The sequence below is a fragment of the Ambystoma mexicanum genome, chromosome 2p, assembly GCF_040938575.1.
Source record: "Ambystoma mexicanum isolate Mex_15411 chromosome 2p, UKY_AmexF1_1, whole genome shotgun sequence".
NCBI classification, from domain to species: Eukaryota; Metazoa; Chordata; class Amphibia; order Caudata; family Ambystomatidae; genus Ambystoma; species Ambystoma mexicanum.
The window spans coordinates 813,061,596-813,089,448 of NC_090923.1; the positions used below are offsets into that span (position 1 = coordinate 813,061,596).

The following is a 27,853-nucleotide window of genomic DNA, read 5'->3' on the forward strand; positions in this document are numbered from 1 at the left end:
AATCAAACAATTAGCTCTAGGAACACAGAATCGAGAGTTGACGCAGCTCGGAGTCCCTCCAGAAGGATAAAATGGGCCATTTTGGAGAATAAATCCACAACGACTAATATGGTGTTGTATCAATTGCAGAGTGGAAGATCCGTGATGAAGTCCATCGACAGGGTATGCCAAGGTGCTGGCGGTACTGTTAGGGGATGTAGTAAGCCAGCTGGGTTCTGTTTCTGAGACTTGTGTTGTGCACAGACACCGCAGGTTTCAATAAATTGGGCAATGTCTTTTTGCCAGATTGGCCACCAGTAGTTTTGTTTGACCTTAGCCTGAGATTTGGCTATTCCTGGGAGTCGTTCCACTAATGAATCGTGGTAATTTGTGATGATTTGCTTTTGCAGTTCTTGGTCTTGGACATATAATCATCATTGGAAATACAGTAGGTTGTCTTCGATGGTGTACTGGTCACCTTTTAACAGCCATTCCTGTTGTGTTGATTGATCCATCGGGGATTGCAAATTGGTTCTTTGGTTATCCACACACATGGTGTCAGCTATTCTGGTTTGAATCATTTCCTCAGGAATTATGGCCACGGGGTTGGATGCTGTAAAAGCCTCTTTTTCTTCACTCATGCGTGATAGAGTGTCTGCTTTAGCATTGCGTACTCCAGGTCTATAAGTGATAATGAAATCAGATTCCGCGAAAAAGAAGTTGACACGAGGATTGTGCTTTGGCGGTTTTCAAGTATTGCAAGTTACGGTGGTCCGTGATGACAGTGACCGTATGTCTCGCCCCAAGAAGGTAATGTCTCCAGGCCATGAATGCTGCTTTAATTGCCAGTAATTCCTTATCTGTGATTGCATATTTCAACTCGGGGGCTGAATATTTGCGGGACCAGAATGCAACGGGTGTAGTTGTCCTGTTTCAGGGTCTCGACAATACTGCTCACATGGCTATTTTTGAAGCATCTGTCTCAACTATGTAAGGTAGGTCTGGTCGTGGGTGTCAAAGGACTGGTGCTGTAGTGAATGCTAGTTTCAACTTCTGGAAGGCTTCTTCAGCTTCTGTCGACCAATGGAACTTTAGATTTTTCTTTAACAAGGAGGTAATTGGATGTACAATGTGTGGAAACCCAGGTATAAACCGACGGTAAAAGTTGGTGAATCCGAGCACGCTTTGCACTCCTTTCATGGATGTTGGTGAGGGTCATTGAAGGATTGCATCCACCATTCGTGTATCCATATGTACGCTTTGTGGTGTGAGCATTAAACCGAGAAACTCGACCTCGGTTACATAGAATATTTTTTTTCCATCTTGGCATACAATTGGTGTTGTCGGAGCTTCTCTAAGACTGCCCGGACATGGCCTACATGTTCTTCCATGGAATTTGAGTAGATAAGAATGTCGTCAATGTAAACAAGAGCGCGAATGTCCAGTAGTTTGCGGAATACATCATTCATAAAGAATTGAAATGCCGCAGGGGCATTGCATAGCCCGAAGGGCATGACCTGGTATTCAAAGAGGCCGTACTTCGTGTGGAAGGCCGTATTCCACTCGTCTCCCTCTTTTACTCTTACACGATGGTATGCTCCTCTTAAATCCAGTTTTGTGTAGATTTGAGCATGTTTCACTTGGTCCAGGAACTCTGGTATAAGTGGTAAAGGATATCGATTTTTTACGGTGATCTGATTGATGGCTCTATAGTCGATGCAAGTTTTTAAATCCCCTTCCTTTTTAGGCACAAAGAATAAGGGCGAGGAGGCAGGTGACTTGGATGGCCGAATCAAACCGTTCGACAGGTACTGATACAAGTAAGTTCTAAGATGCTGATTTTCCTGTTCTGTCACAGCGTAAATTCGGCTGCAAGGGATCTAGGCTCTAGGTACAAGATCTATTTGACAATTGTAGGGTCTGTGCGGGGTCAAAACGTTGGCTTGCTCTTTTTTTTAATGCATCCTGGTAATCTTGGTATTCAAGCCTTAAGGAGCTGATGAGGCCAAACATGATTCTTTTCTTTGGTTTCAGATTGGTGTCACCTTTTTTGTAACTTGTGTCGGCACAATCATGAGGAAATGTCAGAACTCATTTTCGCCAGTCGATCCTAGGATTGTGGGTCTTCAGCCAGGGCATTCCCAATATCATCTGGAACTGAGGAGCACCGATGAGATTGAAAGTAATGTCCTCTTGATGCCCGTTCTGACACAGAAGCTTGACTTTATCAGTGTATTGTGTCACCGGGCCGGATGATAGTCGAGAACCATCCAAAGCAGTGACTTTTTCCGATTTCTGCTTCTGTCGGAGAGGAAGGCCTAGTCGGAGAGCCAAATCTTGGTCAATATAGTTACCCACTGCTCCACAATCAATATATGCCTCCAAGGCATGTATTTTTTATGGTTTCTTGTGATTCAACCAAAGCACTGGAAGGACTAGATGTGAGGTCTGTACGGATTCCTTTTTTATGCTCGACAAGCAGACCCCTACACTTGCCGGGCATTGGCGTTTTCCAAGTTCTGTTCTTCTTCATCAGTTTTGTCTGTTGCCCCAACCGTTTTCTTGGGTGGTTTTACCGGGCAGTCACGGAGGAAGTGACCATGCTTGTCCACAATATAAGCAAAGCTGTTGTTGTCTTCTTTTTTCCCTTTCTGCTTTGGTAAGGGGACTTCGTAATCCACCAATTTGCATTGGCTCAGACTGTTCATGTGGTTTATTCTGATTTTCACGAGGTCGTACGTAAACTGACTGTCCCTCTGATTTAGCTCGATCCATTTTCCGATTCTGCAACCTATGATCGAGTTGCACCGTCAGGTCTATGTAGACCGCACGCCTCTCAGGGGGATTCACCACTTGCGCCAACACATCCTTAAGTTCTCCACGTAACCGTTGGTAAAAGAGTGTAGTCCTCTTCTCTTTTGGCCAGTTGGTCTGGGCTATGAGACGGATGAAGGTTGCAATATAGGTTAATAGATTTTGACTCCCTTGGTTGAGTGACAACTCGTTGTCCAGAGCTTGTCCTCGACTCTGACGGGCAAACAGTTTCTCCATCTCATGTTGGAAATTCCCAAAGTTCCGGAGTAAAGGGTCATCTTGATTTATCAAAGGTATAGACCAGTCCGCCACACTACCTCCTAAATACGAGAGTACAAACGCCACTTTGGCTTGGTCATTAGGAAAGGCTCCTGGTCTGCACAAGAAACGAAGGCGACATTTGTTCATAAATACAGCAAACTTGTTTGGGTCGCTGATGAAGCGTTTGAGAGGGGCTAGAGGCACTGCTCCTGGAAGAGACACCTGAACCGGTGTTGATTGTTGTGGTGTGGAAGAATGAGAAGAATGGGTCACTCCAGGTAGTGGAACCTGGCCTGCTTGTGCTTGTAGCATTTGTCTTGCCAATTCATAATTTCTTTCTTGAGTTACAATAAGATCCCTCCGTAATGCATTGGTTTCCTGTTTTGAAGCATGTACTTCAGCCTATAATTCCCTTAGTAAGAGGGCTAACTGATCTGTTTCTGAAGTTTCCACAACGCCCAAGCAGAGAGTATTAGAGGCTTCGCGTTCTGTTACGCTCACCTAGTCTCTGCGGAGGCGTTGGGGCATGGTTGCAGCTTTCCCTGAACTTGAATCACCCCCTTCAGGCCTCTCCCTCAGTAGAAAAGCTGTGAGCGGTGGTACGTGGTGATACTGCTTCTGTGAATTATGGAAGATAAGCTCTCCATCCTGCTACTTCTGGCAGGGGTGCGTCGAATGGGATCTAGTTCCTTCACTGATCCCTGATAAGGATTAGTCCAGTCCAGCTGCGACTATGCTTCTTCTTATGATTGGTAAGTCTTTCTTGGGCTCTTGTGATGCTGTTCGTTCTGTTTAATGTCTTTATATGTTGCTCCCATTTATGCCTGCAATAATGTCTCTCTTCTGTTTTCTTCCCCTAGATGGAAATGTGGCCTCAACGCAGCTGTGAGACACGAGACGCGGCCAAATGGAAGATGGATGCTACTGCAATGTTCCACAGCAGGTTAAGTGATGGTTTAAAGAAAGCACGAAGTATGGCGAAGCGCAACCTTAAACTGACTGTTTTTTCGATGTCTAACCTTGTCTTCTGTTTTTCCTTGCAGACGCTGCGGTCGACAATGAAGCGTGTCGTGCAGCGGTGCCAAGATTAAGATTTCGCCGTTCCAGAAAGCATAAAGATGAATACTTGGTTCGCCGAAGAGATGTACAGGTAAGAACAGCTTCCCCCAGTTGGTAAGTATGCTGGCAGGAAGCAGGATGTCCAGGAAGCAGGCTCTTCAAAAGGTAAGTCTGACCTCAGGCGACAGTGAGCGTTACGCTGCTTGCAAGTGCAGACTAACGTGAAGCGTCTCTCTTGATGATCGGGGCAGCTTATATAGCTGAGATCATGGGCACGCCCTGTAGGGCCGGCTTACCAGCCACACCTTGCCACACCTTTCCACTCCTAGAGAGGGAGCATGTGCGAAGGCAATCCATTAGCAGCCCCACCCAAGAATACTCTTGGAGCTGCTTAATGGATGGAATGTTCAAGGTTAATGCATCCTGCTTAATGGATGGAATGTTCAAGGTAAATGCATCTGAAGTGCTATGTCCATAATAAAAGCTTTTTGGTGTTAAATGGATGTTCTTGTTTACTTTTGTTCATGAGCCTGGTGCCAAAGGCGCCAGGACAGTGTCCACTCGGGTCTCCAGTGCATGTGACCCCTGCATGCCTGTGGTCCTGACTTCATGACCATGACAGCCTCTTACAGACCAATAACCCTGATGAATAACAATGGGAAAATATTTTCGAAGGTATTGGCGACCAGGTTAAAAACACAACTCCCAGACATAATAGCCCGAGACCAGACGGGATTTATCCCGAGGAGGGGGGCGCACGACAACATCAGGCGCACCATAAACCTCATAGAAAGTGCTAAGAGGATGGGGAAGAAATGTTGGTCATCTCATTAGACGCCCACAAGGCATTTGATTTAGATGACTGGGGCTATATTCGAAACGTACTATCACACTTGGGATTTGCCCCGAATTTTATTAAATGGACAATGGCTAACTATCAAACCCCTACCACGCAGGGGAACAAGGCAGGGAAGGCAGGGATGCCCCCTACCACCTCTGATTTTTGCCTTATCCATCCAGCCTTTCACAAACAGGATCCGGCAAAACCCGGAGATAAAGGGGCTCATGGGGGGGGGATGAATACAAAATTGCGCTATATGTGGACGATGTACCCATAACCGCGACCAAACCAAATACATCTATGGGCCCCCTCTGGGAGGAAACTGCGGAGTTCGGTAGGGTGACCGGGTTTAAGGTGAATTCGGATAAGTCGGCAGTAATGGCAATTAATCTTATAAAGAAACAAAAGGCGGTCCTTAGTCCCACGCTACCGATCCCCTGGGCGGAATCTGTGATCTAATACTTGGGGATTCTGATTCCCAAAGATACCTCTCGTATATATCAGAGCAACTTCTCGCAGCTTTTCAATGATTTCCGGCGCGCCCTAGAGCATTGGAAAACACAAGAAATATCCTGGCTCGGGCGAATAGCCGCAGTAAAAATGAAACTAATACAGGTGGGGGATGTTTGGGGGAGAGGGGGAAGAAGCCTAGAATAAAAAAGAAAATTATGCTCCGTGGGAGGGCTCTGGGCGGAATGGGAGTCACGGACGTGTCAAGGTACTCGCAAGCAGCACTGCTATCCTATGCATACACGTGGGTCCAGTCAACAGACCAACCGCTCTGGAGACAGAGGAAGCTTGGTGTCCGGTCCCCCTGGCTGACCTCCCACACATACCAACCCCAAAAGCCCAAGCAAGTCTAGGTCCCCTCACAACAACGATAAGCACTGCACAAAATTGGAAAGCAGCAGCTCAGAAATGGGGTTGTAAGGGCACGCTAGGCCCACTCACACCATTCTGGAATAATCCAGAATTTACGCCAGGAATCCCCCCACATGGCTTTGCAGCATGGAAGGAGGGAAGTCTGCAGAAACTATCAGATTTCCTAGAGGAAGGTTCCCCAATAACTTTCGAAAAATGCAAGGAAAAATTTAAGGTGGCAGAAACAGAAAGGTTCCATTACGCCCAGTTATAGCATTGGGCCTCGCATAGCGAAGTCAGGGAAAAGGCGACGAGAGGCCTAACAGCACTAAAACTTGCCCTGTTATCAGCAACTCCAAGGGGGAAAATATCCACTCTCTACCGCTTCCTGGACAATACAGACCCTGCCAAAAATTAAAGTACATGCTCGATTGGGAGAGGGCCCTAGGCCGAGCAATAGATGTAGAAGAATGGGGAAAGATCTGGACCAGGCTACACAAAAGCACCCAGTGCATGTCGAATAGGGAAGGGGGTTATAAACTATGTTATAGTAACTATGTGACCCCAGACCAATTAAATAAATCTAACCCAGACATCCTCCCAAACTGCTGGAGAGGGTGTTTCACCTGGTGTGGTCCTGTCCAAAAGCAGAGGGGTAGTGGAAAGAGGTGCTGGACCACATTAAAGCAATCACTGGGCTAACCATTCCGTGGGATCCTGGAATAATACTCCTGGGAAAAACCTGGGGTGGGGGGGGGGAGATAATTCCCGCTCTCGGAGCAGATAGCGTGCCCGTGCACAACTCCTAGCGGCAAAAATTGCAATGACCCGATTATGGAAGAACGCAGATGGCCCCTCAATCCCGCTATGGTGGTCAAAATGCTGGGAAATTGTAGTGGCGGAGAAGATATGGGAATCTGAAATCTTTTTTGACTATGTGGGCATCCTTCATGGACTACGCCAAAAGGTATCCAGGACTCTCCAGGAGGCCCCCACTAACACGCTGGCTCCAGGGCGGTCCGAATTAAAACTCTATCGGATTGTGGAGGGTGAAATCAAAACCTGTATTCACAGAGGATAAACAGAGTTCTGCCTACTCCCTAACGTTCCCTGCAGAGGAAAAATGTGTTATTGGCTCTGGTTAACAACTGGTGGTATTGATGAATGCTATGCTGATGTCAGTGTACATTTATGTTGAAATGTCTAATAAAATGTATTGCTCAAAATAAATAAATAAAGCACCCCTCATCCCGCTTGACCCCAAAAACTACAGACCGATCTCCAACACCAGATTTCTCGCAAAACTCATTGACCGGACAGCATACTGCCAGCTAAACGCCTTTGTAGAATCCAACTGTTTACTCGACCCCGCACAATCTGGCTTCAGATAGCGACATGGAACAGAAACCACTCTGATCTCGATCTGGGATGATCTCAAGGTCACTGCAGACTCTGAAGAATGCGCTGCATCGATTCTCCTCGATCTCTTTGCAGCCTTTGACACGGTTAACCACTTAATCCTCCTTGACCGCCTCCACTCCCTAGGAATCCGTGGCACTGCTCTCAAATGGATTTCCTCCTTCCTCAGCAACAGGAAACAAGCAACCCTCCTCTCCCCTTTTGTCTCAACTGCTCGCTAGGTGAACACTGGAGTACCCCAGGGTGCCGACCTATCTGCTCTACTGTTCAAACTCTATATGACCACTCTACCAGGAATCATCCGCCTGCACAACATCCCCTGCTACAACTACGCTGACAATACCCAAATTATCCTAAGAATTCCCAAATAAGGCACCAACCCCCATCCCGACCTTGAAGCCTGTCTTCGCGATATTGATCGATGGATGACAATAAAACACCTCCTTTTGAACCCTATTAAAACTGAAATCATGTTTTACCCCTCGATCAATACTGCCCTTCCACCACATCCGCTCCCATGGCCCCGGTCCCTCAGCCCACCCCCCACCCCCTCCGATAAAGTGAAAAACCTAGGCTGCACTATGGACTCAGGCCTAACCCTCTCCCGTCAGATCAACGTGTCAAAATGCTATCACTACCACCTCAAACTTCTCAGACACATTTTTCCCTACCTCTCCTACCCCGAACAGACTTGCTGCAGTTATGTTTATTGTGATGTCGAGACTGGACTATGCCAACTCCCTATGCCTAGGAGCTCCAGCATACCAACTTAAACTCCATAGAGCCCAAAATGCTGCTGCAAAAATGCTCCTTGCCCTGGGTCAAAGAAACCACATCTCACCAGCTCTCCGAACCCTCCACTGGCTACCAGTCAGACCAAGGGCCACCTTCAAGACACTATGCATCACTCACCGAGCAGTGCAAAATACCTCCCATCTCGCAACCTAAGATCAAGCACTGGCCTCCTTCTAGTGATTCCAATCTCTAACTCTGTCAGGATCGGAGGATCCGCCTTCTCAACCTTGGCCCCAACTCTGTGGAACTCGCTTCCCCCTCATATTCGACACATCCATGACTAAATGATGTTCTGCAAATCTCTAAAAACGCGACTCCTTCCGTAATATCAACCGCGACCATCTGAAGTGTTTGAACCCTAGCCACCCGATGACTAATGCTCAATGAGATCCCAACAATGTTACCAACCACTGAATATGCTTATTAATTCGCTATTAAGCAACCGCACGCCTGAAATGCGGAATATTAATCTCCTTAGATCATAACTCCACCCAAACACCTATATCACTATGCTTACTCTCTACTCTACACCATCACACAATTAGAGTGCAGCTACACCCCTCGATCAATTTCGGCCTTGCTGCTCACATACGAACATTACCCCATGAACACCTCATCATTCTAATAAAACACAGCTATATCCCATGACAAACCGGCCTGGCTGCACACATAAGCTTCCTACAGGCCTAACGCAGCCAGTACCAAGTATTGGTGTCCACCCGCCAGACTGGAAAGAACAGAAAGAGGTAGAAGGTGCACACTCATGGATTTATGAATAAAAGGTTACAAACTTTAAAAGAAAAAGTAACAACAACTGTTGGGTGCGGGGGAGGAAAAGTGGCCCTGGCAGAGGGCTACCTAGATACACAAAGAAAGAGGAAAGAGGATCCAAACTGGAACCCTCCCGTCCCCTGCACACCGTAGTAATGCGTCAGTACGACGCCTTGATATTAGTTCAAGAAGATTATAGTGTCAGTACACATTTTACACATTTCATTGAGAGAACTGGTTTAACTGAAGTTAATAATGCAGTCCATTCTTTAAATGTAAAAAACAAGTATCATTTAATCCAAACGCAGAAGCCAGAGAGAATTCAGTTCATTGAGGATGGCTGACGCATTTCGAGAAGTATATTCTCTTCTTCATGAGCCAAAGATCATGTACAAGAACTAGATGTAAAAAATGTAGAGAAAATAAAGAAAAGCACAATCAGGATAGTGTTGGTACAAGTAAATTCCACAATCTATCTAGTATTTATCATCATACAATCGAATTCTACCAGTAGAATAACACGTACAGTGTCTCAACAATTGTACTGACAACATAAAAATTGTATTTAGGATCAAAATACACAGTTATAGATTCAGTTATATCCAAAGCCACAGGCAACCAAAACAAAAGATGGCCCAATAGTCAATTGTCTGGGGGATAGTGAATGGCAGAGATCAGTAAGAATGAATATTCTCAAAGGTATGGCTGTAAATATACTCACCAAGACTAGAGAAGTCCTTTATGCTGACACGTTTTGGAGGTGGCTCTGCGTAAACAGAGGATTCAAACAGACAGTGAATTATAAAATAATTCAGCGTAAAGCGGGTGCCCAGTGGACTGCAAAGAATAAAACGGAAAACTTATTATCAGCATGGTTTCCCAAAGTGACAACAAGGAAGGTATAAATTAAAGGGACAATTACTCACCCTTGCGGGGTGAATATCCGTCTAGGAGCGTCAAAATCCTATTCGATGGGTGCCGTGGACGGCGTGTGGTCATTAATCGAGTATTAACTGGAGCACAGTGACAGGATCTGTGGGTAGCCCAAGAGCGCTGTGGGTTAGTCTGTGAGCGTGTTTGCACTGAAAATAAGGCTGAGCGTTTGTTCTATGGGAGTGATGGAACTTACTAGGCGGGCAATGTAGTGCGGTCTCCGATACAAGCATTCTGCACCCAGCATGCAGTTCATGTCCAGTGCGAGTCGCGCAGCCCGATCGTGGGTACGCAGTCATCAATGGAGATAGTTGCTAGGAGAGGGACGCTTTGCGTAAAGTGAAAGACTCTTTAGCGTGCATTAGGCAGTGTGTATAGTACGTGGTGTGTCAAAACAAATGACGGACTCACGGTAGTGCAAGCCGGCGGCCTTGTTTCAAGATATATCCCATACAAATGCAAGTAGTTAAGTAGTGCAGGGGTTAATATGAAATTGAATATAATTTATTTTAAAAACATTCTATTAATTTATTGACACAACCAAACAATACAAACCAAACAAGCAGTGCATATTTCAACAGTTCCATTATACTTCCTTAACTTCTAACCACTGCTTCCCTTATCCCACCCCCCTTTACGAGTCTATTACTTGGAACGTTCCGTTTCTGCGTCCTGTGGTAAGGTCTCCCCTTCTACAGGTTCTGCCGAGTCTCCTATTGACCCAAACAGCTCAGCTATCAATGATTTCCAGGCCATCAGGGACTCAGTCTCCTGCTCCCACCCTGTTTGCTCGCTTCTTGCCATACCATGGTTTCTGCTTCCCCCCATTTTTGCAAATCTCTCCACCACACCTCCACATTTGGCATGTGGCATCTCTTCCATCCTATGGCAATTCTCCTTTTTGCAAGCACATAAGCCAGATCCTTCAGTTTACTCAGATGCTTGAGCTTCTGTGATCTTGGGAACCCCCCCCCCAACAGACAGGCCCACACTGTCCACTACAATCTTGACCCCCTTTTTTCCCAGCTTCCCTTTCACTTCACTCCAGAAGCGTTCTATAACCGGGCATTAGGGTTGTAACGGTATTACGGTATACCGTTAAAGATATCGTGAACCACTTAATTGAACAATAATAACCGTCACATTGTTTATACCGGTATACCGTTCATACCGTTAAGTGTGCTTTTCAATCTGATTTGGAAAGGCTGCAGTAAGCAAGTTCTGCACAGTCTTGGTCTTGCACTGTTGGATGTGCCGTCTGCCAAGTAGTTTCAATTTGAGCAGTTTTTAATGCCATTCCATAAACCACACGTGCCTGACACAAAAGCAACATGTTAGCAATAGGAAGAATAAATACAGTGCCAAGAAGGAAAGGGGTTTACTTTTTTTTATTAACATTTTTTTTTTAAAGCGCTCACACAGCCCCAGGGCATCGAGGCGCTGTTAAAGAAATTGGTTTTGTTTATTTTGTTGCGTAATTGTTTTTGTCTTAGTTGCGTATTTATAGCATGCTTAAACACCCAGAGGTTTCTAAGCGCGGACCCAGGGATCGAACCTGTGTTGCTTTGTGTCGTCTTGCTTCCAAGGCACGCACGTGCTGAGCTATCCTCCCGGGACTTTGGGTTGGCGGCTTTGGGGTTTATATATTTATAATGGATAATGTTTTCTAAACATATGACAATGGCGGATTTCCCTGGTTCTATCATTGAATTTACATATAATAAGTCACACTGCGAAATTTAATCATCTCTGTGGGTATTCCCTGCTGCCATACCAAAGGGTAACATGTCCGTGATTACTGAACACCTTTTGGCCCAGAAGTAAACTAAAGGCTGTAACGTAAAGAGAGAGTGTGTGTGCGTGTGTGTGTGTATGCGCACAAGCGTATACTACCATCAGACTCCATTGATCTGTGGCATGCAGATTATCAATATGGCAACATGTTCATCTTCACCAGTAGCCAGTGGGGGAGCTAAAAGCCTAAATGACCACTTAAGAAAAGCTATTCAGTTTGCTTTGCCAGTCGCAGCAGGGCCCCAGCTCCCCCTCCTCTCCACACGTGCGTTTGTGTTTGGTGCAAGCAAGGGGTGGCATTTCAGTGGAAAGTATGTTGAAAAGCCCAATTCTGGCCCTGGGTGCATGGTTTTGTTTGTGATGATAAATCTGACAATTTATGACCTTTTAGAAAATATTTGTTAAGATTAGTTAACTCCACCTGCTATACCGCGATAACCATGATATACCGTCATTTGGCAAGAAGGTTATTGTACCGTCATAAATCTAATACCGTGACACCCCTACCGGGCATGACCAGAACATATGCACCATGCCCGCGTTCTCATCACACTTGGGGCATGCTTGCTGTCCTGCGTTCTCAAACCTCGATATCCTCCAAGGTGTCATATATGCCCTATGCGTAATATACAGTTGTATCTGTTTCAGTCTCGCGTTTCTAGATACCTTCTTATGATACCCCTGCGCCCATTCCCACATCCCGTCCTCCATCGGGGCTCCAACTTCCGTTTCCCAATCTAATCTCAACTGCGTGACCTCTTCCCCACTTTAAACATCAACATTTCATATATTCTGGAAATCTCATGGGCCCCTTCCGCTTTGTCGTATATCATATCTGTGGTGGCATCTGGTTCCTCCTCCAGCACAGTTTCAGGTCATATTCTCTTGATTCTCTGCACCATTCTATAATATGTGATATACTGGCCCTCGTGCAACCCAGTTTCTTCCCGCAGCCCCTCAAAAGTAATATTAGAGCCCTCCCGCCAAATGTCACCCATTGTTGCCACCCCACCCGGTTCCCAGTGGTTCCTGATTATCATTCCTAGCTGCACATCTGCCCCTGTTATTGCAACCAATGGTACCTGCGGTGAGCATGGGGACGGGTTCTCCATCATCTGGCATGCCCTACGCCACATCTTCCACCCCAGTAGCAGCATCTTAGGGTGCCCCATCATTTCCGCCTTGGGTACCCACATCATCTCTTTCAAATAAAATGGTGCACAGTTGCGCCCAAACAGCCTGGATTCCGAAGACTCCTCATCAGAGAGCCATTTGGCAACATATTGCAACTGGCTTGCCACGTAATACACCTCATAGTTGGGTAATTGTATCCCTCCTTTGTCATCGAAATTCTTTAGCTTCCATAACCCCACTCTATTCCGCGTGCCAAGCCACAAAAAATCCCTACACATGCTATTCAGTATGGTGAAGAACTTTTTGGGAATCAGATACAGTATATTTCCAAAGTAGTATAGAAGCCTTGGCAGAACCACCATCTTTAGCATTGCTCCCCGCCCCATCATTGCTAAGGGTAGCTTTGCCCAGAATTGCATGCACTTCTCAATTTTTTTAATGGCTACTTCTGTGTTGCACCTATGCTCCTCTTCCACAGTGTGGTATATATCTATCCCTTAGTACCGAAATGTGCTGACCACCCATGGTACTTGCAATAAAGGCAATTGCTCCGATGGGATCCCTATGTACCCACCTAATGGGAACATGCTGGACTTCTGGGGGTTCACCGCTATACTGGACAACTTAGCGTATCTCTCCATCACTTCCAAAATGTACTGGAGATTTTCTTCTGGGTATCGCAAGTACAGTAGCATGTCATCTGCGTATAGGGAAATCAGATGTCACTCCCCTTTCACCTCAATGCCTATGGTATCATATTGCTGTCCAAAGTATATTGCTAGAGGTTCCAGGGCCAATATGTAGAGCATTGGAGACCACGGACATCCCTGCCTGGTGCCTCTGCTGAGCTGCCACCTTCCCGATATCACAGATCCTGTCTTTACCCTAGCCAGTGGTTTGCTATACAATATTTTTGCCCACCTTACATATCCAGGCCCTAACCCGTAGTACTCCAGAGCCGCAAGCAGCCATGGCCATTTAACTGAATCAAAGGCCTTTATTGCGTCCAAAGACACAAGTGCCATTTCATGATCATTTTTGCTGCCGCTCTCAATAATTCTATGGAGTCGTCTATGATTGTTGGTAATATTTCTGTTTGGGACATAGCCCGTTTGATAGGGGTGTATTAGTTTGCCAATAACCTTCTTCAGTCTTCAGTCTATTTGCTAAAACAGCAGTCAATATCTTGCTGTCTTGATTCAGCATCGACAAGGGTCTATAGGAGCTGCAGCTGTGCCCAGGTTTGGGGAGCGGTATTATAATGGCCTCTCTCAGCGACTCTGGTAAGCTTCCCGTCTCGAACGCTTCGTTTAACATTTCTAACAGTGGGGGGAGGACCTCTTCCATATATACTTTGTAAAACTCACTTGGGAGTCCATCTGTCCCCGGGGTTTTGCTAGTAGGCAACTGCCTCACCACCTCCCCTAGTTCTTCTAAGGTAATTGGTGCATCTAGTTCCTCTCTCTCTACCTCACTTATCTTTGGCAATCCTATGTCCTCCAGCGTTTCTCTCATCATAGCGCGACTACTCTCACCATCGTCTCCATATAATACCTTATAATAGTCCACAAATACCTTATTAACTCCCTCTTGGGTGTCCGCTACGCTACCGTCTTCTCTCTCTATAGTCCTGATTGTGACTCTGGGGGTCTCGCTCTTATATAAGCACGCCAAAAGTCTCCCCGGTTTATCACCTCCCGCATGCTGTCTCTCTACATATTTTTTGTAACTGAGGTTACACAATCTGTCCCAATATTCTGCGCATTTTTGCTGTAGCCGGAGTGTCAATTCTAACTTCTCTGCTGTATCATCTTCGCCCCTTAAAGCCTCTTCTAGTTTCTCCTCCATCTCCTGTAGTTCAGCTAACATCCCACCTTGTAGTCCCTTAGATTTTGCTATGGCTACTCCCCTCACCACAACTTTAAAGGCCTCCCATAGTGTTCCCGGCCGAGTCCACACTCCCAGTATTTGTTTCAAAATAATTTACAATCTCCTCCCTCAAGTCCTCCCTGAAGAGGGGGTCTCTCAGTGCTTCCGCTCGCAGACGCCATGTCGGGATCCTCGCTCTCGGGGGGCAGTATTGCCATTCGAGAATCAGGGGCGAGTGGTCCGAAAGGACCCTAGCTTTGTACTCTATTCGTGTAACTCTGCTATCATTTCAGGTGAAGTAAAGACGTAATCCAACCTCGTGGACAGCTGCTGTGGGGCAGAATAATGTGAGTATTGCCTCTCCTGGGGGTGTCTCACTCTCCATGCATCCTCCAAGCCAAAGTCACTCAGCACTCTGTAACGCTTTGGCGGCAGGGGCCGGTCTATCCATCTTCCCATCCGATCTATCTACCCTCAGGTTCAGTACGCAGTTGAAGTCCCCTCCCCAGATCATCGCGCTTCCCACACATGCGCTCAGGTTAGTACACAATGTTCTAATATACGCCGCTGTGTTCTGGTTCGGGGCGTACGTAGTGACTATGCTTATCTCCCTATTTTCCACCAGTCCCCTCAGTATAACCATCCTCCCGTCTGTCTCAGCTACCACTTGCAACCGCTGAAAAGGGACATGTGGCGCCACCTAAATAAGCACTCCCCTCGCCTAAGCGGAATATGATGAGCCCACCAAAACCCCCTTCCACTTCCCAGCTATCGTATCCATTCTCTCCGGTGGGTTTCTTGCAACAGTGCAATATCTATTTTTTGCCTACGCAGGTACAACATAACTTTATTCCTCTTTAAATAACTGTTGAGCCCCCGTACATTCCATGTAACTATTTTGAGGTCTCCCATGGCCTATTCAAATCCCATTCCTCCTCCCACAGGTGCAGATTAACTCTAGGTTCCAATCCAATCTGTATAGGCTAATTTCCCAATTTTAAACTCCCCTTAACCAAAAACGTCCCAGACTCCCTGTTCACCCCCTCCCACCTCCTGTCCCTTCCCCAACATCACTCCCCGTAACTGTTGCCCAGCTCCATCCCTGGATCTCAGGCTCCCCCGCATCTAGCTCTTTCTGGCCCTCGCCTGTACTCGAAGCTCCGCAGGGCGAGGCCGCCCTAGTGGCTAACCTACTGCTACTACAAATAGAATTCAGGTGGTAGGGTGCTTTCGCCCTGCCGCTCCTATTTTACTTCAGTTTAACTACACATTGGTACACATACATGCTGCTATATTCCAGTCCTTTAAGTTTGTTTCAGTCAGTGGTATCCTAGCAAAATATCAGCCTTACTTAGCCGCACCCATTAATCTAAATCTTTATCTAGGCACTGCTGGGGTGCCTGCTCTGCGCCTTATCGGTATGCATACAGTATATCAGTCACTTATCGTGTTCCTCTTGAGCCTGCTCCGTGTCTCGTTCCGGGCAGCCCTGCAGATCCAGCCATGTCGTTGCTTCTTCCGGGTTATCAACAGAAATACATTTTGCCCTTGTGCACCATCTTCAATTTCGCGGGGTACAGAAGCATATATTTTATCCCAGCTGCACGTAGCCTCCTTTTGATTGCCACATAGCTGTACCGTTGCCTCTGGACCAGCATTGTGTAGTCAGGATACGCTGTGATGGTGCTTGACGCCCTTTCAATCGTTCCTCCTTTTCGAAAGTACTCCAGTATCTTCTTGCGATCTTTATAGTTCAGTATTTTTGCGATTATCGCCCGGGGGGGGGGGGGCCGAGGCCTCGGCTTCCTCATAAGGGCTCTGTGTGCGCGCTCCACTGCAAATCCCTGCGAGAATTTTTCAGTCCCTATTCCCTGTAAGAATAGGTTCTCAATGTAGTCTGTCGGGTCCTGTCCTTCCTCCCCCTCCGGGAAGCCTACCACGCGCATATTGTTCCTTCTTGCTCCCCCTTCCGCTTCCTCTGCCCGAGTCTCCAGGTTAGCTACCTGTTGTTTAAGTATGTGGATCTCCTTTGCGTTGTTAGTGCTGGTGTCCGTGTTGATTTTCACCACACTTTCCAGGCTGCTCGTTCTCTCCGTCAGCCCCCTAACATCTTGCCTTAGCAGGGTGACTTCTATGCCTCTATTTTAGCCTCCAGGGAAGTGCACAGGTCTGACATTGCTAACCCCCATGAATCTCTCAGCTCCGTGATGGCCGCTAATATCTGATGATTTTCGGTCACTGCGGTGCTCTCCACTGGTGCTATCAAGCCTTTGGGTGTTATGTCCGCAGGGGATTGTTGTGTTTTGGCGAATGCCTCCATTGTGGATTGCTTTTTCTTGTTCTTGCTCACAGCCCCTCGCCCCGTCATCTTGCGGCCTCAGTTATGCACCCGAGGTTGCCTGGCCTCAGATGGGTCAGTCCTGCTTCTCTGTATTAATTCGTCACCGTACGGGGCGATTGTCCTAGAGGAGCCCCGGCGTTAGCTTATGTCTGCTGAGCTTTTACTCAGAGTGGGTTGTCCCTCCCACGTTTCAAAGTGTCTCACCGCATCCTAGAGACCACGCTTCCCATTGTTGTGATCACCTAGCTTCCAGGCTGCTTATATTCTGCGCATCACTGTCTGTGTCCCCATCCGCTCCCATTATTATATTGCTCATTGTTGCCAGGAGCCCAATAGCACTTTCAATAGGTTCAATATTTGTCCCCTGTATTTTCCAGTAGTCGTTACTGCCGGGTGTCCTTTTCCACTCTTATCAGCCACTTTAGTGTTCCTTAAGCGGCCGCCGTGCACTATTCGCCGCTTCTTCTGCGGTCTTCCGCTTATTGATTCGTGCCGGGCGAGTGCTTCATATGTCGGCCGTAGCGCGGCCCGTCCATTCCAGTAGCACTGCGCAGGGTTCACTCTATCCGTTTATTACGCGGGCGCGCACCTCGCACCACTGCTGAATCCCGGTGCTCCCAGCCTTATTCCTTCACGGGATCGCCCCGCTCGCACACTTATCAGTGCGTCGCTTGGGCTCCCGCTGTGTGCGATCGGGGACGGCACAGCCCTGTGTGCCAGCCCCTCGCCTCACGCTCCCACTGCCCCCGGGCACTTGTCTTCTGGGTCGGCCCGCCTTCGTTAGGGTCCGCGTCGCAGGCCAGCGTCTCACAGAGCAATCACTCTGCTTGCAGCCGCAGAGGCTCCGATTTACCTCTGCACGCCTGCATCATAGTTTCCACACGGCTGCCAGCTCCACTCAGCCGCTCCGAGTGCTTCCGTTTCAGTTCCTTTGTTGGCGGCCTTTTTATATTACATTGTATCCAGCAGCCGCATTCTTCGCCGAGCGATTCCTTCCGAACTCCAAACACGATTCGTCTGATCTTTGTACAGTGTGCAGAGCACCCATTCCCACGCCTGTGCTGCCAATCCTGGAACCAATAGAGCGTTATTGTAAGTAGTTTCACGGATCATTTGTCGGATCCTCCGGAGCTGCACAGGAAGCACGTCCTACTCCATGGCTGCCCAAGCCACGTCCCCGAAATTGAATAGAATTAAATAGAGTAAATGCAATTCGAATCACCTAATTGGAAAGATCCAGCCATCAGGGTTACGGTTGGGTGGCTTTGAATTTACAAGGTGCAAAGAAAATGTTTATTTGGCTGATGTAACAGGTCCATATCTGTTATATGGAGAATTCCACAGAATAATGCTATTCCTGTTTTCAAATGAGAGATTGATGTGTGTATAATTACCTAGAACACATAATAGCCTAATAAAGTTCATAAATAGCACTAAAAATGTAGATACTTTTTTATATGCAGTGGACAAAGATAGACTATACACATATAGAGCCTGATTGGAAAGAGAGGCAGAGGTTAGATATGCAGACCTCTTCAGATGAAACATTTCAAAGAGAATTAATCGTTGAGGCCCCTAGGGAGTAATGTTCTCAATGTATGAATCCAGTATTTTTCTCTGCGAGAAAGTATTGACTGATAGTCACCACCCCTATAGGGTTTTTTTAACTACTTCAAGGACTTGAAATTTGTTCTGAGCCACAGTGTGGTTGTTCTCCATAAAGTGTCTCGAGAGGGGTGATCTCATGTTTTTGCACCTGATGTTCGATTTGTGCTCTGTAAGCCTTTCTTTAACAGATCTTGTTGTTTGACCCACGTAGAGTTTGCCACAGGGGCATTTGATCGCATAGATCACTCCAGTGGACATACAGGTGGCATAGTGACGTAGTTTAATCTTTTTGCCTGTGTATGGATGAATGATATTATCACCTTTGGTGACGTTGTTGGCAGTGTGTGCAGCAAAGGCAGGGGAAAGTTCCCATTTTTTTGGTTTGTAAAACCATTTGTTTGTCCTTGGGTGGTATTTCTGCTCTAACGAGTTTATCTTTGAGGTGATATGCAGTAGTGGTGTTTCCTTAGTTTTAATTTTAGGGACAAGAGGTTGTTCTTTACTAATGAGTTCTGATCTTTCTTTAGCTTCCTCAAGGATTGTTTCTGGATATCCTCTGGCTTCAAATTTTTCAAATAGTTTGCTGCTTTCTGTGTCTCGACATGCAGGGTCTGAAATTATGCGTTTCAATCTCAAAATTTGACTGTACGGTAGACTTTTCAGCATTGATTTCGGATGATGGCTTGTGAAATTTAAAAGGTTGTTTGCATCAGTCGGTTTGTGGTACACAGTGGTACTGATGCGGTTTTCTTTGATTTCCATGTCCACATCCAGAAAATGTAGATGTGGTGTACCTATCTCCATGGTGAATTTAATATTATCGTGGATAGTGTTCATGTAGTTAAAGAAAGAGTCCAGTTCATCGCGTGTCCCGCACCAGATACCGAAAATGTCATCAATGTATCGTTTCCACATTAGGATCTTGTATGACCATTCAGGGTGATCCAGTACATGTTGGTGTTTCAGTCTGTACATAAATGTGTTGGCATAAACTGGGGCCATAGAGGAGCCCATAGAAGTGCCAGTTATCTGTAAGAATAATTTACCCTGAAATCTGAAGTAGCTATTGAAAAGTATAATGTTCAGAAGTTTCAAGATCAAACTGTTGTTTCCCGTGCTGTTAGAGCTATTGGAGATTAACCATTGAACTGCTCGTATGCCTTCATCATGGGGGATGGATGTGTATAAGCTACACACATCCATACTAAAAATTATGCAGTCGGCACCCAAAACTGTGATATCATGAATACAGTTCAGGAAATCGGTTGTATCTCTCAGATATGTGGGGGTATCTTGAACAAGTTTTGAAGTGATCTATCCACATAGATAGCTAGTGGGTCAAAGATGCTATCAGATCCAGCTACTATGGGTCTCACCGGAGGGTTGGTAGGATTCTTGTGGATCTTCGGGAGACCGTAAAGAACTGGAGTGATGGGATGTTGATTGAATAGAAATTTGCCTGTCTTGGTATTAATCCAGTTACGGTCCACTGCTTCATCAATAGTGTTTTTAATCAGTACCTTGATTTTATTTATGGGGTCTCTGTCTAATTTGGTGTACTGCACGCATTCAACTCATACCAATACCACCACACCTAATGCTAGGATGCAGCTACCATCAGGCAATTACATCAGCTACACACATAACCGGTGCACCCAAGCACCCTACGACACCTTACTCTCTCAACTGACCTGGACTACGGTCACTGAGGGCATTCAACCTAGCAGCTCTTTGAGGTCATACCAATGAGATATATATATATATATATATATATATATATATGGGATACATTACTCACCGTAATCGTATTTCTGATGCTTGTATCTGCTTAGATTCACATGCTGTGCATAGGCCGACATCTAGTGGAAGCTGCGGAGTATTACAGTTTGTTTTTCGAAGTCGAAAAATGGGCGTCGACACAGGGCGTGCCAGTAATACTATCCCTAGTGTGACGTCCCCTGTACCCATGATCCCTCACGCGTCTAGGATCCCCAGATTGTGTTTTTCCTGACATGAGGTAGCATGAGGAGTAGCGTGAGTACAGATAGTCCAAGCAGATAGACAGAAAGGTAAGACTACAAGCAACCATGCGCCTTCTCTCGGAGGGGAGGAAGGGTGGGTCGCATGTGAATCTAAGCAGATACAAGCATCAGAAATACGATTACGGTGAGTAATGTATCCCTTCTGAGGCTTGTGGAATCTGCTTAGATCACATGCTGTGCATAGATTAGCGAGCAGTACCAGAAGAAGGAGGTGGGATGTGAGAAGGGTCATGAGCAAACAGGTGTCTTAGAACCGCTTGTCCCACTTGTGTATCTGCCTTGGAATGAGTGTCAATGCAGTAATGCTGAGTAAAAGTGTGAATAGAGCTCCAAGTAGCTGCTTTGCAAATGGTGTCAAGGGGAACATTTGCAATGAAAGCCAGAGTGGCCCCAATGCCTCTGGTAGAGTGGGCCCTTGGCGTAAAAGGCAGAGTTTTTTCAGAAAGAGAGTAACACAGCTGTATACAGTTGATAATCCACTTTGAGATAGCGCCCTTAGAGACGCGATCCCCCTCTCTGCCTGTAGCTACGGAGACAAACAGTTGATCTGTTTTCCTTAGCGGTCTGGTTTTATTTACATAGTATAAGACCGCCCTACGCACATCTAGGGTGTGTAGTTTCACCTCAGCTGAGCTTTGTGGGTTTTGGAAGAAAGCCGGAAGCTCGATGGACTGGTTTACATGGAACTTGGATATGAATTTTGGAGAATCTAGGGTGTGTGCGTAAAACCAGTTTGTCCTTGTGGATAGTAAAGAAAGGATCTTGCACTGACAGAGCCTGAATTTCACTGACCCTTCTTATGGAGGTAATGGCTACTAAGAAGGCCGTTTTATAAGTCAGGTGTTTGAGACTACTTTTATGCATGGGTTCGAAGGGGGGGCCCCATGAGCTTAGATAGCACCACATTGAGATCCCATCCTGGCGGTGGGTTCGAGATAGGAGGGTGAAGTCTCTTTACTCCTTCCATGAAGGTTTTAACCACTGGTACTTTCCACCACGAAACCTTGTTATGGGATGTGGTGTAGGCTGAGAGGGCTGCCAGGTGTACTTTCAGAGAGTTAAAAACCAACCCTGCATCCAGCAGGTGGAGCATGTATGTTACAACGTTGGAAGGAGTGCAATCAACCGGGTTGATTTGTTTACACTGGCACCAGATAACGAATCTTTTCCACTTGTCAAAGTAACAGTGCCTTGTATTTGGTTTCCTAGACTCTTTTAGAATGTCCATACACCTCTGTGGTAATTTGAGATGTCCAAACTCTATGACTTCAGGAGCCATGCTGCTAGGTTCATAGAGTTGGGTTCCTGATGCACTGTTTGACCTTGTTGCTGGGACAGAAGGTTGTACCAGGCTGGGAGTCTGATGGGCTCGCATACCGCCATCCTGCGTAGGTGTGGAAACCATGGTTGTCTCGCCCACATGGGAGCAACTAGGATGAGCGTCATCGATTCCTTGTTCATCTTGTACACCACCTTCCTGATGAGAGGAGTTGGTGGGAAAGCGTACGCAAACATCCCTGACCAGTTCATCCACAGGGCATTCCCCTGGGAGTCCGGTTGTGGGAACCTGGATGCAAATCCTGGGCATTGTTTGTTTTCGCTTGTGGCGAATAGGTCTATAGTGGGGAAACCCCACTGAGAGAAGAGATCTTCTACTACGTCTCTGTGAAGGACCCATTCGTGTTCTTCTGGGAGGGAGTCTCTGCTTAGAGCATCCGCTAGGGAATTGAGCTCCCCTGGAACATGTTGCGATGACAGGAAGATGTTCCGTCTGAGTGCCCATCTCCATATTTTCTGGGCAAGCTTGGACAGATTTGGCGAACAAGTCCCTCCTTGCTTGTTCAGATAGAACATGGCTGTCGTGCTGTCCGTCCTGATCTGCACCGACAAGTTTAGTAGATGGGGCTCGAACGCCTGCAGCGCTCGGAATACTGCCAGAAGCTCTAGCAGATTGATGTGGTTCTTGGCTACTGAGTGAGACCAGAGACCCTGAGCTGTGTGGTGGAGATGGTGAGCTCCCCACCCCGTCAGGCATGCATCTGTAGTTACCACTGCCTGTACTTCGGGATCGTAAAAGGGTTTCCCCTTTGCGAGATTCTCTCTTGTCCACCAGTGTAGGTTCTGTACAAGTGTTGGCGAAACGACCACTAGATCGTCCCACTGACCACTTGCCTGAGACCACTGTTTCGCCAACCATTCCTGCATGGGACGCATGCGCAGACGCGCGTGGGGGACCAGGTAAATGCATGACGCCATCATGCCGAGTAACCGCATAGCTTTGCGTACTGTTATCTGTTGACCTGACTGATAATGCGGAATTTGCAGAAGTATGTTCCGAATTCTCTCTTCCGAAGGGAAGGTCAATCCTTTCTGAGTATCTAGGATAGCTCCTAGAAACTGTTTTGAGGTGCTTGGCACCAGACTTGACTTTTTCTCGTTGATGGAGAAGCCTAATTCGTGGAGGAGGTCGATGGTCCTCTGAATGTTTGACCTGCAGATTCCTGGGGTTTCCCCCGTTATGAGCCAGTCGTCCAGATAAGGGTACACTGGGATTGCCTCCCTGCGTAGGTGTGCAGCTGCCACCGCCAGTACCTTGGTGAATACCCTTGGTGCAGAAGCTATCCCGAAGGGCAGTACCTTGAATTGGTAGTGGCGACTGTCTACCTTGAAGCGCAAGTATTTTCTGTGCGCCGGGAGCATGGAAATATGAAAATAGGCATCTTTCATATCCAAGGTTGCCATGTAATCCCCCTTTTTTAGGAGTGGGATTACCTCTTGTAGTGTGGTCATACGGAATTTTTGTGGCTTGACATACTTGTTGGCAGGCCGTAAGTCTAAAACTGGGCGCATTGTTAAATCTTTCTTTGGCACAAGGAAGTAAGTTGAATAGATACCCTTGTTTACCTGGTGTCCCGGGACGAGTTCTATCGCGTCCTTTTCTAGCAGAATGGCGATCTCCTCGAGGAGGATTTTCTGATGTTGTAAAGAGTGGACTTTTTGTCTTGGAGGATGGTTTAGGGGACGTTGCAGTAGTTCTATGCAGTACCCATTGGATACTGTTGACAGCACCCATCTGTCGGAAGTTATCCCTTCCCATGCCTGGGTGAAACTTGATATTCGTCCCCCTACTGGGGTTGCATGGGAAGGGACCCTGAACTGAGCGTCACTGCTTTGGTGGAGGCGTGCCTCCTCCTTTACTGGGGCTGCCTCTGCCTCTACCACGTCCTCTTTTACTACCCCTACCATACGCCTGGGTAGACTGTTGTGAGCTGGTGTTCCACTGTGTACCCTGGGTGTGGGAGTAGCTATTTCCTCTATTGGAATTTTGGCCGCGGGGGCGACGAAAATTGCCATTCCCTCTTTGGTTAGGTGGTTTGGTAGTTAACTGGCCAAGGGATTTGAGGGTGTCGAATTCTTCCTTAGCGTTTTTTAGAGCGTCCTCGACTGCCTTCCCAAACAGGAGATCACTTTCCACTGGTTTGTCTAAGAGCGCAGCTTGTGTTTCTGCTTTGAATCCCGACTGCCTCAACCAAGCATGCCTTTTGATGACAGTCCCCTCTGCTATAAGTCTACCCGCATTGTCAGCGGCGTCCAGAGTTGCTTTTACAGTGCAGCCTGACACGTTCCTTCCTTCCGCACAAATGCGAGCTAGCTGGCTTTTAAGGGGTTCGGGAGCAGAGTCTATTAGTGCTGCCACTTCTTCCCACTGGTGACAGTTGTAGCTAGCCAACAGTGTGGTGGAATTCGCGATTCTGGCTTGGTAGGCTGCCGTGGAAGCTACTTTCCTGCCAAAACCATAAAGTTTTTTACTTTCTTTGTCGGGGGGAGCCTCAGAGGAAGATAATGGTGTACCAGCTCTTTTGCGGGTGTTGGTTACTACTAGAGAGTCTGGCTTAAGTTGACCTCTAATATATAGGGGGTCCGACTGGGCTGCTTTAAACAGCTTCTCCACTCTCGGATTTACAGGTCTTGTCAGGTTTGGGTTGACAAGGGATGGTGCTATTCTGCGTTGAACAGATTTTAGGATGGGAATGGTCTGGGCTACTGGCTTCCTTTCCCCTATTAGTTCTTCCGCAAAGTCCCTTTCTTCCTGGACACCTTGTGTGTCTATGTGGAAGTGGTTAGCTGCCCGAAAGAGCAGTTCATTCAAGAGGGGCTGATTATCTATTGGGGAGTCAGACACTGGGGCTTCCCTTTCGACTGGTGAGTCCATTCTGAAAATATCTGGGCTATTTTCTGGCTCATCCTCGTCTTCGTCGTAATAATCTGATCCTGCAGGATCTTCTGGCGTGTCAATTTCCTGACCTTCTATAAGGGAAGAGTTTCTTTGGTCTGTAGGGAAGAGGTAAGAATAGGGTTGGACCTCGATGGGGTCTAAAGGCCTAAATGGTGTCTCGACCCGGGGTCTTTTATTTGAGGGGATAGGGTCCCTTGACCCTGAGGGAGAATGTTCCTGAGGGTTTAAAGCTAGGAGTTGTTCAGGGTGTCTTTCGAAAAAATTCGCCAAGGAAGACATCCTTGACATTACTCTGTCAATGTCCTCGCATGACCAGAGTTTTGAGCTTGGGGTGACCTCGCTGGGACTTTCTATGGATTGGCCCTGAGAAGACTTGGTCAGTTCTTTTGTAGTGGAGGACTGCAAGGGTTGTTTCCTTTGCTGTTTACCCCCTTCCCCGTGGGTGGAAGTGTGTTTCCCCTTTCCCTTATCTTTCGACGCCTGGCGTCGAGGATCGGAGGTGGAATCCCTGTCTTTCGAACTAGCCTTCGAAACTGGCCCCTCTTTACTCCCAAGTAATGTACCCTTTTCCTGGGGTGCAGTCTGGGGGTGGAAGTCGTGTTCGTCTCCGGACGATTGATCTTCCGGGATATTAATGGTTGAGGCACTCTGTGCAAGTGTGGAGGCTTGCCTGACGTCGTGCGGCGACCTCGACCGGGACCGCCCAGAGGACGTCCTTTCGGACCGCTCCTTCTGTGCCTCTTTCCGAGGTTTCGACGACGTCGAATCTCGGGTGGATTTTTTGTGTTTAGCGTGTGTATGTGTAACGCTTTTGTCGCCGGGGGACTTCCCCATAGTCGCCGGGACGGACGACCTTCCGAGGCCGGGGACGTGCGTTCGGCTGTCCTTCGACGCCTTGGTGCCCTCGCCGTCCGAAAGTTCGGCGTCGCTGCCGTCGCTGAAGGTACCCTCCGCCTCCATAGCTGCTAGCTTGGCGTGGTGGGCCCAACGCTTGGTGGAGCGGTCCTTAAGAGTTTTTGCCTTAAACCTGCTACAGGCCCTGCAACCCGTCTCGGGGTGGTCTCTGGGTAGGCAAAGGTTGCACGTAGCGTGCTTATCTACCCAAGGGTATTTCTTATTACACTTGGGGCAAAACTGAAAGGGCGTACCCTCCATACGCGCCTGTGGGCAGCGGGCAAGTGTGTGTAGGTAATAAGGTGTCGAGTGTGGAAGTGTACCACCCCCACTCTCCCTACTTGTAGGGCCGAGGCCAGCGGACCAGGCCCGAGCCGAGGCGGAAGCCTCAAGGCCCAATCCGTCGGGTATTCGACGTTGATCTCCTCCCCGGTTCGGCGTCGAGATGTTGATCGACGAAAGGTTGGCCAAACGGGGCAAATTAGAATTAGTTTAGAGTGAAAATATGGCAAAGCCAGGGAACTCCGATGAAGTGCTTCCGACCAGAATGGCGGAAAAAAACAATCTGGGGATCCTAGACGCGTGAGGGATCATGGGTACAGGGGACGTCACACTAGGGATAGTATTACTGGCACGCCCTGTGTCGACGCCCATTTTTCGACTTCGAAAAACAAACTGTAATACTCCGCAGCTTCCACTAGATGTCGGCCTATGCACAGCATGTGATCTAAGCAGATTCCACAAGCCTCAGAAATATATATATAGAAAGAGAGAGAGAGAGAGAGAGAGAGAGAGAGAGAGAGAGAGAGAGAGAGCGCGCTATATAAATGCCAAATAACATAACATAACAGAATAGGTATACATAATATTGGCATATGAACGCTCAATATTTTATTTTATTTTCTAATTTCTGTTTTGAGGAAAAGTTAGAATTTCCCCATCTTTTAGAAGGACATTTTGTAGGATTACCTAATTGTTCATAAGCAGAAGAACACTTCAGTAATGGACAATGGTTGTGGGATAACCCAATTTTCCACAAGAAAAACACTCCTGTTCTGGGGGTCAATAACCGATCGGAAACCCAAAGTCCTGCCACGAAGGATCAAGTTCCTCCTCACTCCCATCGGTCAAGGAGGTTGCTGACCTTGATAGGGCATTTTCCTCAGACGGGGAGGAAACATCACCCATCGAGGAGGTCCAATGCATTTTGGGCTGGGAAACATCACAATTGTCTATATCTAAAGTATCAGAGGTTTTTCTGGCTAATGGGAAGGCATACAAGTCGCATTTTTCCTTGTATGAAGTCTCTACTAAAGAGCTCTTTATTAACTGTTCACATATTCCATCATTCTCTACAGCGTCAACTGGAACAACAATAGTCTTAAGTGTATTACAATTTCCTGTTCTCCTAGGGAGAGGAATCACTGATATTATGGGGATCTCTGGAGTTTTGCTCTCTTCCCGTATTAAGCTTGACTCTGTAACCGGATTCAGAGTTTTTCTCTCCCTCCCATTAGTAGTCAAGCAAAAGAATTTCTGGGACCCCCTTCACCTTCCATCGCCCTGCCTATTATCAAACTGGGCCAAAGATTCCCATGGTGTTTCATGCCCCAAACGTCCAACCAGCTCGCCCCTCTTAACTTGTATTAGTTTATGTGACAAATTCAAAAGGGCGATTTTTTATTTCTTTCCCACTTAACATCAGAGGTGGCAAACTTAACATTCCCTTTTGTCTCTCTCAACCTATGGGCATAAGACAAACAGCTGAGCCTGATGGAACTTCCACCATAAACCCAAGGGAAATTATGGTTTTGTCCCTACTGGGTACTTGATAAGACTGGGGAAAGAAAAGGTTATAAGTGTTACCCTCCACATGTTTCTGGGCGGGATGAAGGGCTTAGTTGGTTAGGGGTTGAAAAACAAACCCCATCCTAGAATGGGGATAGAGAAAGAGTTCACACTTTCTTTATAGGGGTTCCATCCCACTGGTAGAAAATGTAATTGGATTGAACCCTTCCCCAGATATAAAAGGTATACGACTAGACCCTCTACTGAAAGAGGCAATGTTATTCCCCTTACTCCCATATATACCAATTGTAGGGCTTATATCTGTTATGTTCATAGTGGGTCCCCAGGTTGGATCAACTGATTCACATCCCACTTTTAACACCATATGCGAGGGGTCAGAAATGTGAGGCAGA

The 27,853-nt window shown here is 47.1% G+C and overlaps 1 long non-coding RNA gene across 1 annotated transcript; it reads right to left on the reverse strand.

Annotated features, from left to right (window-relative positions):
• Window positions 1-9,076: 9,076 nt before the first annotated feature.
• LOC138565937 (uncharacterized) lies at window positions 9,077-10,126 on the reverse strand. Its single transcript, XR_011301720.1, has 4 exons — window positions 9,930-10,126; window positions 9,727-9,833; window positions 9,522-9,637; window positions 9,077-9,198 (listed from the first exon to the last, which is right to left on the reverse strand). It is a non-coding gene; the product is annotated as an uncharacterized lncRNA (long non-coding RNA).
• Window positions 10,127-27,853: the final 17,727 nt, after the last annotated feature.